The sequence below is a fragment of the Microplitis demolitor genome, chromosome 9 (assembly GCF_026212275.2).
Source record: "Microplitis demolitor isolate Queensland-Clemson2020A chromosome 9, iyMicDemo2.1a, whole genome shotgun sequence".
NCBI classification, from domain to species: Eukaryota; Metazoa; Arthropoda; class Insecta; order Hymenoptera; family Braconidae; genus Microplitis; species Microplitis demolitor.
The window spans coordinates 19,271,017-19,280,741 of NC_068553.1; the positions used below are offsets into that span (position 1 = coordinate 19,271,017).

General features: G+C 27.6%; 1 long non-coding RNA gene across 1 annotated transcript; it reads left to right on the forward strand.

Annotated features, from left to right (window-relative positions):
* Positions 1 to 226: 226 nt before the first annotated feature.
* LOC128668585 (uncharacterized) lies at positions 227 to 9,324 on the forward strand. Its single transcript, XR_008404218.1, has 3 exons — positions 227 to 619; positions 8,019 to 8,210; positions 8,291 to 9,324. It is a non-coding gene; the product is annotated as an uncharacterized LOC128668585 (long non-coding RNA).
* Positions 9,325 to 9,725: the final 401 nt, after the last annotated feature.

A 9,725-nucleotide genomic window follows, 5' to 3' on the forward strand; every position in this document is an offset into this window, starting at 1 on the left:
GCTTTTTTTGGACAAGGGGGTTGCGGGGACGGGGGAAGAGGGTCAGGTCACGTAGGCAGCGATAGGGGGGTAGTTCGGGGAGATCTCCTTCTACCTGCGCAGAAAAAAAGTTCATACTGTAAAATCGTCTACTGCGCAGGGTGAGTAGTGAGAGGGGGAAAGAGGGGATGAAGTGAGAGGGCTCAGGTCAAGGGGCAAAAGGGTCAGTTGGCACCCGACATCCGATGTGTAGTCATCGTAGTCGGTGTGTCCAACTATTTGAAAAAATACTGTTGATTTTTTTTTTTTTCTTAAAGTCATTACTAGTAGTTTTAAAATTAAATTTTTTTTTTTTCAACTGGCGTTTTCGCAAGTTGAAATCATATTTTTTTTTTTATAATTTTTTCGTCTAAATAATAAAATACAAAAATCAACAGTATTTTTTTTTAATTAAAAAGTGATATTTTTTAAATAGATTTCCAATGGATTTCAACGATGAAAAATTCTTTCTGACGCCTTGACTGGAAGGAAGGACGAGACTGAAGAACACTGACCTACCTCAAGGAGCTGCTAGTTGTCAACCTACCAGTTGATCATCTGGCATCGTTCGGCAGGGAAATAAAGTTATTTCCCTGTTGAGGTTTGTTATTGTTTTTCACTATCTGTCACTCTCTTTTCTCTTCTCCATTATTATCTATTTATTTTATTTCACTTTTTAATTTTTATCTCCGGTTCCGTATCTTTTTTTTTTTTTTTTTTTTTTTTTTAATTAAATTCATTCCTGTCGTGATAAGTCGAGTCATTTAAATTAAATTTAGTTTTTTTTAATTAACGTCGAGTCATTCGTAATTAAATCAGTTTCTTTAAATAAAATTCGAGTCATTTGCATTAAATTTAGTTTACTTCAGATTGAAACCGAGCATTTACATGAAATTTAGTTTTATTGAATAAAAGTCGAGTCATTTTCTTAAAATTTAGTTTTTTTTAATTAACGTCGAGTCATTCGTAATTAAATCAGTTTCTTTAAATAAAATTCGAGTCATTTGCATTAAATTTAGTTTACTTCAGATTGAAACCGAGCATTTACATGAAATTTAGTTTTATTGAATAAAAGTCGAGTCATTTTCTTAAAATTTAGTTTTTTTTAATTAACGTCGAGTCATTCGTAATTAAATCAGTTTCTTTAAATAAAATTCGAGTCATTTGCATTAAATTTAGTTTACTTCAGATTGAAACCGAGCATTTACATGAAATTTAGTTTTATTGAATAAAAGTCGAGTCATTTGCTTAAAATTTAGTTTTTTTTAATTAACGTCGAGTCATTCGTAATTAAATCAGTTTCTTTAAATAAAATTCGAGTCATTTGCATTAAATTTAGTTTACTTCAGATTGAAACCGAGCATTTACATGAAATTTAGTTTTATTGAATAAAAGTCGAGTCATTTTCTTAAAATTTAGTTTTTTTTAATTAACGTCGAGTCATTCGTAATTAAATCAGTTTCTTTAAATAAAATTCGAGTCATTTGCATTAAATTTAGTTTACTTCAGATTGAAACCGAGCATTTACATGAAATTTAGTTTTATTGAATAAAAGTCGAGTCATTTGCTTAAAATTTAGTTTTTTTTAATTAACGTCGAGTCATTCGTAATTAAATCAGTTTCTTTAAATAAAATTCGAGTCATTTGCATTAAATTTAGTTTACTTCAGATTGAAACCGAGCATTTACATGAAATTTAGTTTTATTGAATAAAAGTCGAGTCATTTGCTTAAAATTTAGTTTTTTTTTAATTAACGTCGAGTCATTCGTAATTAAATCAGTTTCTTTAAATAAAATTCGAGTCATTTGCATTAAATTTAGTTTTTTTACAATTAAAATCGCGTCATTTGTAATAATTATGTTTTTTTAGATTCAAGTTGAGCATTTGCATTAAATTCAGTTTTTTTAAATAAAAGTCGAGTCATTTGTTTAAAATTTAGTTTTTTTTAAATTAACGTCGAGTCATTCATAATTAAATCAGTTTTTTAAAATTAAAAGTCGAGTCATTTGCATTAAATTCAGTTTTTTTAAATAAAAGTCGAGTCTTTCACGTTAATTTTACGTATTAATCAGTAGAATCAATAACATTCGCGAAATCATTTAATAATTTAATTAATATATTTATTATTGGGGTGTGAATACATACATAAAAATACACATTAGCTTTTTAAAATTAGAGTCACCTACATTTTATTAAAGTTAGATTTTTACACATTTAGCGCCAACTTTTTTTTTTTTTTTTTTTTTTTTTTTATTATAATTCATTTAAATTAGAGTCATTAGAATCACAAGCAGTACTAACCGAGTAAACTTTTTTTTTTTTTTCATTTCTTATAAATTGAATAACTATAATATTTTTATTCTTTATTTAACATTGGGGTGTAGATTGATTTGTTATCAATAGCCTTCTGCTGTTGATAATTTCAACACAACTTTTTTTTACCCATCTCACACACATACACACGCACTTTGCGTACCCAACTCTCTCTCTCTCTATCTCTTCTATTTTTTGCTTAGTTTTTAATTTTTCAATGGGGGTAATTAGATTAATTAGTGGACCAGTAATAGGTTTTTTGTTGAGAGTATTCTCTCAGTAGAATCACGCGTTTAATTTTAGAGTCAACCAACCCTTCCCTAACTCATCTCTTTCTCTTTCTATACCACCACTCTTACCCTTTTTTTTTTTAAATAATTAATTCGCGTTGGGTTTTGTCCGCGAAATGGGATATTGGTCTAGTGATTTAGCTGGAGGGGGGGTTTATGGGTGTTAGGGATTATAAGGACATTTGGTTCTTATAATTTATTTAGAATTAAATTCACGCGAATTAGAGTCTGAACCGCTCTATAGATCTTAAAGGCGAAAAATATTGTTACGTTGTTATGGGTGGCCAACCATAACAGCGTATATAAAATATTTTTTTATGCATTAAAAATTAAAAAAAATTTATTTTTTTTCTTTTTTAATGTATAAAAAGCTGAAAAAAGAAATTTTCCCTGATCAGTTTTAATTTTTAATGAATTATTCTGTCCCACCCTTTGAGTACCCGGGTGCGATTTGGGTGCCGGTCTCAATTCATTAAAAATTTTTTCTGATCAAATCTTTTCTTTTTTAAGTGTTTAAGTGTCTGTAGAGCGGTGTATATTTTTTATTTTTCAATTAATTAGTTAATTAGAGTCATTTTTGCTGCGTTAGTTAATAAGTTAGTTATTATAGGAGGGGAATATTATAGGACTGGGGTTTTGATGTCACTAGACTGATCGGGGTAGTAGATTAATTAAATAATTCGGGTTTTTTTTTTAAATTAGAGTCATCCCACCTCTTTCTTCTGAATGAGTGGTAACTCCACCACTCATTTACTCTTTCATTCATCACACACTTTACCCTTTTTTTTTTTTTTTTTAATTCGAGTATTAGAGTCACGGTTTTTTTAGATATTTAAGTTACTGGTCCAGGGGTTTTTAAATTAGAATCAATTTTGCTTTGGGTTTTCTTTAGCTTCAACTCTTTTTTTTCTTTCTCTCTTACACTCCCACTTACACACCACCTTCTGAGACTCTGTTCATCTTTAATGAAATCGAGTCTCACCCCACACGTCGCCGTGTAGTCGAGGTTACTCACAACCTCGCTTACGGCGACTTTTCTCCACACACCAATCTACACCCCAATTTTTTTTCTTAAATTCATTAAATGTAGATTTAAATTAAAAAATACAACTGGCACTCAATCAGGTGTCAATTAGCCGTAGATTATTTAGTTTACTCGTTAGCACTGCTTGCATGTAGTATTAATTTGATTAGAGTCACTGTAAAAATCGGGTTTTTTTTTTTTTTTAATTAATTTAATTCAAATAGTATTTCCGCGTAAATAAAAGAGCCTTGGCACTAGGTCAGGCTGTCGCGTTCTTTAATTGTTAGTTTTTTTTTATAATATATATCCTGATCTTCTGGGCTGGTACGCATAACCCTCCGGTTCGATCGATGTCGGTCCTTATTGGTCGCATGCTATAAGAAAATCTATCATTATCATGTTGTTACTGGTGTTATCATTATTATTGTTGTTGTCATAATTAATAACAATATCATTACCACTTTATGAGTGAGATAGTGATAGTGTAAGTGGCCCTAGCAGGTCACATTGCACAATTGATATTAATATTGACTGCAATGGTTTTATTGATGATATCGTAACGATGTGATTTTATAGTGACTTTTGTGTGCGATCAAAACGGGGATTCGATTTATCGATTGGCTGGTGGCCTAATGCTACGCATACGGTTCAGTTTTGATGGCAATATATTATGTAGTTTTTATTATTCTTCGACAGAAAACACACCTACACTTTTTTTTTTTTTATCACACATATATTCGCACCCCAATAATTTTTTTTTATTAACTTCAATTTCATAAATCTAGAGAAATTCAAATTAAAGTCATTTTTTTACGGTCACTTACATTAGAGTCATTTTTACAGAATTAGCGTCATTTTGAGTAGCGTCAGTTTTCAATAGCTTTTATTTAAATGAATTAATTTTATTCAACTGCTTATTTACGTTTAAGATTTTTTATCCTTACTTAATTCGCGTTATTTTTTAAACAGTCGAGTCATAAAATTTAGCGTCAATTTTCATAAAAGTAGAATCAGTATTTTTCTGAGAGTAGAGTCACTTGAATTAGAGCCAGTTTTTTGAATTTTTAACTTTAATTAATTAATTTAATGTAAATGCTCATTTACTCCTAATTTTTTTATCGTCATTTAATTCGCGTCATTTTTAAAAAAGTAGAGTCATTTAATTTAACGTCAATTTTTTAGAAATAGAGTCAGTAGTTTTTTGAAAGTAGAGACACTTTGTTTAGAGTTTTTTTTTTATTTTTAACTTCATTTAAGTATTTTATTGTAAATGCTCATTTATTTTTAATTTTTTTATCGTCATTTAATTCGCGTCATTTTTAAAAAAGTAGAGTCATTTTTTTTTTTTTAAATATTTTATTAGAGTAATTTTTGCAGTAGTAGAGTCAGTTTTCGTCTTCCCGAATAATAGAGACCTGGCATTTTGTCAGGTTACGCGATAATTTTTCCAATTTTAATTTTTAATCGATTTCGATCCTCATTGGTCGTATACGCGAAGAAAATCTATAAATATCATATTGTTATCGGTATTATCAATATTATTGTTTCTGTCATAATTAATATCAATACCATTATCATTCTATAATGATAGTGTAATTGGCCCTGGCAGGTCACATTGCACAATTGATATTAATATTGACTGCAATGGTTTTATTGATGATATCATAACGATGTGATTTTATAGTGACTTTTGTATATGATCAAAAGGGGTTTCCATTACAATTAATCAATTTCATGTAAATGCTCATTTATCCCCACCTTTTTTTTATCATCGTTTAACTCGCGTCATTTTTTATAAAAGTAGAGTCATTTAATTTAACGTCAATTTGATAGAAGTAGAGTTAGTAGTTTTTTGAAAGTAGAGCCACTTTGTTTAGAGTTTTTTTTTTTTTATTTTCAACCTCTTTTAAGTATTTTATTGTAAATGCTCATTTATTTTTAATTTTTTTATCGTCATTTAATTCGCGTCATTTTTAAAAAAGTAGAGTCATTTAATTTAACGTCAATTTTTAAGAAGTAGAGTCAGTAGTTTTTTGAAAGTAGAGACACTTTGTTTAGAGTTTTTTTTTTATTTTCAACTTCTTTTAAGTATTTCATTGTAAATGCTCATTTATCCCCACCTTTTTTTTATCGTCATTTAATTCGCGTCATTTTTTATAAAAGTAGAGTCATTTAATTTAACGTCATTTTTAAAAAAGTAGAGTCATTTAATTTAACGTCAATTTATTAGAAGTAGAGTCAGTAGTTTTTTGAAAGTAGAGCCACTTTTTTTAGAGTTTTTTTTTTATTTTCAACTTTTTTTAAGTATTTTATTGTAAATGCTCATTTATCCCCACCTTTTTTTTATCGTCATTTAATTCGCGTCATTTTTTATAAAAGTAGAGTCATTTAATTTAACGTCATTTTTAAAAAAGTAGAGTCATTTAATTTAACGTCAATTTTTAAGAAGTAGAGTCAGTAGTTTTTTGAAAGTAGAGACACTTTGTTTAGAGTTTTTTTTTTATTTTCAACTTCTTTTAAGTATTTTATTGTAAATGCTCATTTATCCCCACCTTTTTTTTATCGTCATTTAATTCGCGTCATTTTTTATAAAAGTAGAGTCATTTAATTTAACGTCATTTTTAAAAAAGTAGAGTCATTTAATTTAACGTCAATTTATTAGAAGTAGAGTCAGTAGTTTTTTGAAAGTAGAGCCACTTTTTTTAGAGTTTTTTTTTTATTTTCAACTTTTTTTAAGTATTTTATTGTAAATGCTCATTTATCCCCACCTTTTTTTTATCGTCATTTAATTCGCGTCATTTTTTATAAAAGTAGAGTCATTTAATTTAACGTCATTTTTAAAAAAGTAGAGTCATTTAATTTAACGTCAATTTTTAAGAAGTAGAGTCAGTAGTTTTTTGAAAGTAGAGACACTTTGTTTAGAGTTTTTTTTTTATTTTCAACTTCTTTTAAGTATTTTATTGTAAATGCTCATTTATCCCCACCTTTTTTTTATCGTCATTTAATTCGCGTCATTTTTTATAAAAGTAGAGTCATTTAATTTAACGTCATTTTTAAAAAAGTAGAGTCATTTAATTTAACGTCAATTTTTAAGAAGTAGAGTCAGTAGTTTTTTGAAAGTAGAGACACTTTGTTTAGAGTTTTTTTTTTATTTTCAACTTCTTTTAAGTATTTTATTGTAAATGCTCATTTATCCCCACCTTTTTTTTATCGTCATTTAATTCGCGTCATTTTTTATAAAAGTAGAGTCATTTAATTTAACGTCATTTTTAAAAAAGTAGAGTCATTTAATTTAACGTCAATTTTTAAGAAGTAGAGTCAGTAGTTTTTTGAAAGTAGAGACACTTTGTTTAGAGTTTTTTTTTTATTTTCAACTTCTTTTAAGTATTTTATTGTAAATGCTCATTTATCCCCACCTTTTTTTTATCGTCATTTAATTCGCGTCATTTTTTATAAAAGTAGAGTCATTTAATTTAACGTCATTTTTAAAAAAGTAGAGTCATTTAATTTAACGTCAATTTATTAGAAGTAGAGTCAGTAGTTTTTTGAAAGTAGAGCCACTTTGATTAGAGTCATTTTTGCAAAAGTAGAGTCATTGATTTTAGAGTCACGTTTTTTTTCAATGAATTAGTTTATTGCAATTAGTCAAGTTACTTCATAATTTTTTAAATTTCAATTTTTAATCTATGCTGATCTTCTGGACTGGTACGCATAACCCTCCGGTTTGATCGATTTCGATCCTCATTGGTCGCATACGCGAAGAAAATCTATAAATATCATATTGTTATCGGTATTATCAATATTATTGTTTCTGTCATAATTAATATCAATACCATTATCATTCTATAATGATAGTGTAATTGGCCCTGGCAGGTCACATTGCACAATTGATATTAATATTGACTGCAATGGTTTTATTGATGATATCATAACGGTATGATTTTATAGTGACTTTTGTGTGCGATCAATACGGGGATTCGATTTATTGATTAGCTGGTGGCCTAATGCATACATATGGTTCAGTTTTGATAGCATTTTAATTATTATTTAGAAAAAAAAAAAAAAAAAAAAACTAGATACGCGAACCCCTTTCCGATTAGTTGATTTTTTATCTTTCTTCTTTTGTTTTTTAGGAATTTTTTTTAGGTTTAGAAATATGATTTTTTCAAATAGATTTCTCAAGGTTACGGAACCTCGTCATGAATTGTTTAAATTTTATAAATTATTTTTTTGTTCAGGTTTAGGCGTATAATTATTTTCTTATTTTTTTTAGCATATTTTTCAAGATTCCGGGGACTTACTTAATCCTTACCTTATTGACGTTATTGGGCGATTAATTTCTTTTTTTTTTCTTTTCAATTTTTTTATTTCAGGTTTAGGTATATGATTTGGATGATTTTTTTCCTATATCTTTGATGACGTGTCTAATCTAGAGTCTAATGGAATCTAATGACATGACTGGCCTATAAGGACCAGAATAATTTTTTGGACAGTGATGTTGCTAAACATTGAGGACAAGGTGTTGCCGAGCCAAGGACACACCGCTGCTTTAATTTTTTTTTCTGGTGGATATTTATTTTCAAATCTTTTATTTTTTTCATTAATATGTATCCCTGTATTTAATCTATTGGGATATATATTTTAGTTTCAGATCCAGTCAACGAGAATGAGGATATCCATGGGTGCCAAGGAATACCGAGACCAGGAGAAGGAGGACCAGGACCAAGAAGACCAATTATTTATTTAATTAATTTAATTATTTATTTTTATTATTTATTATTAATTTGTATTTTTTATATTTATTTAGTTAAGTTTAGTGTAATTGTAAATAGTTTTAAATAATTATTTTGTTCAGGTATGAGTGCGATGGATGCTATAAGAGTGATTTATAATTTAAGAATTTAATTTATATTTTTATTTTATAAGAATGAGTATGAGTGGCATGTTTTTATTGCTTAGCATGTGCTTGCTTGTTTTTTTTTTATTTTATTCGGGTCTGATCGCATGGTTTGGTTTATTTATATTTAATTTAATTTTATCCTTTTTTCCCACCTCCCTTTAATTTTAAGTGTGTTTTTTCGTATTTGGGTTTGACTGCATGGTTTGATTTGCTTTTATTTAATTTAATTTTACCTCTTTTTATTCCCATTCCCTTTTACTTTTAAGTCTGTATGAATATAATTTACTATAAATTTAAGTGTATGATGAATGAATGTGATTTTATTTATTGAGATATCCGTGCCCGGATATTATTATTATTATTATTAAGTCTTAATTTTAAGAAATTTTATTTATAAAATTTTATTCTGTATGTTTTTTTATATATTTATTTTGTTAATTATGTAATGTATAATATTTTGTATTTCTATTTTTTGTTTATGTATTTACTTTGTCAATTATGTAATGTATATTATTTTGTATTTGTATTTTTTATTTAGCTTTTTTTTGGTCACCAATCGAGTGATCACTGTGTTGGTCGGGTTTTTTCACTGGTAAAAACCTCCGATTTAAACCGATAGATTCCGGGTCTATCGAATTTTTATCGGAGTATTTTATCGGTGTCGAGGTTTCCCAAACGGGCTATTTTCTTTCTTCCAAAAGAAAATAGCTTAGACCAGTACAATTGTATTTCTAAACAAATACAATTGTAGGTGAATGCGCACAGTATAGGAAGTCGGTCCTCAGCCGCTTTTTTTTTTTTTTTAAATAATAAATTTTAATATTCATTATTTTTAATCGAGCATTTATGAATGAAAAAAATAACCTTCCCTTTATTTTTAATTAAATATTTAGATTATAAATAGAATTAAGTATATTTATAAGAAAGTGAAAAATCCATATAATTAAAACGAACCAGAAGAATTCTTATAAATACAGGTAAGTAAAAAAAATTATAAACATTAATGCAATCAAATAAACAAAAAAAAAATTATGGAAAATCAAGAAAAATATATGCTATAATTTTCTCTTTTTTCTTCAATATTATTTATATTTTTCATCTTCTTCTTTACAAAAGTATTTATTTCCTGAACGATGTTTGTCGTACAGAAAATGAATATTATAGTAAAGAAGCAAATATT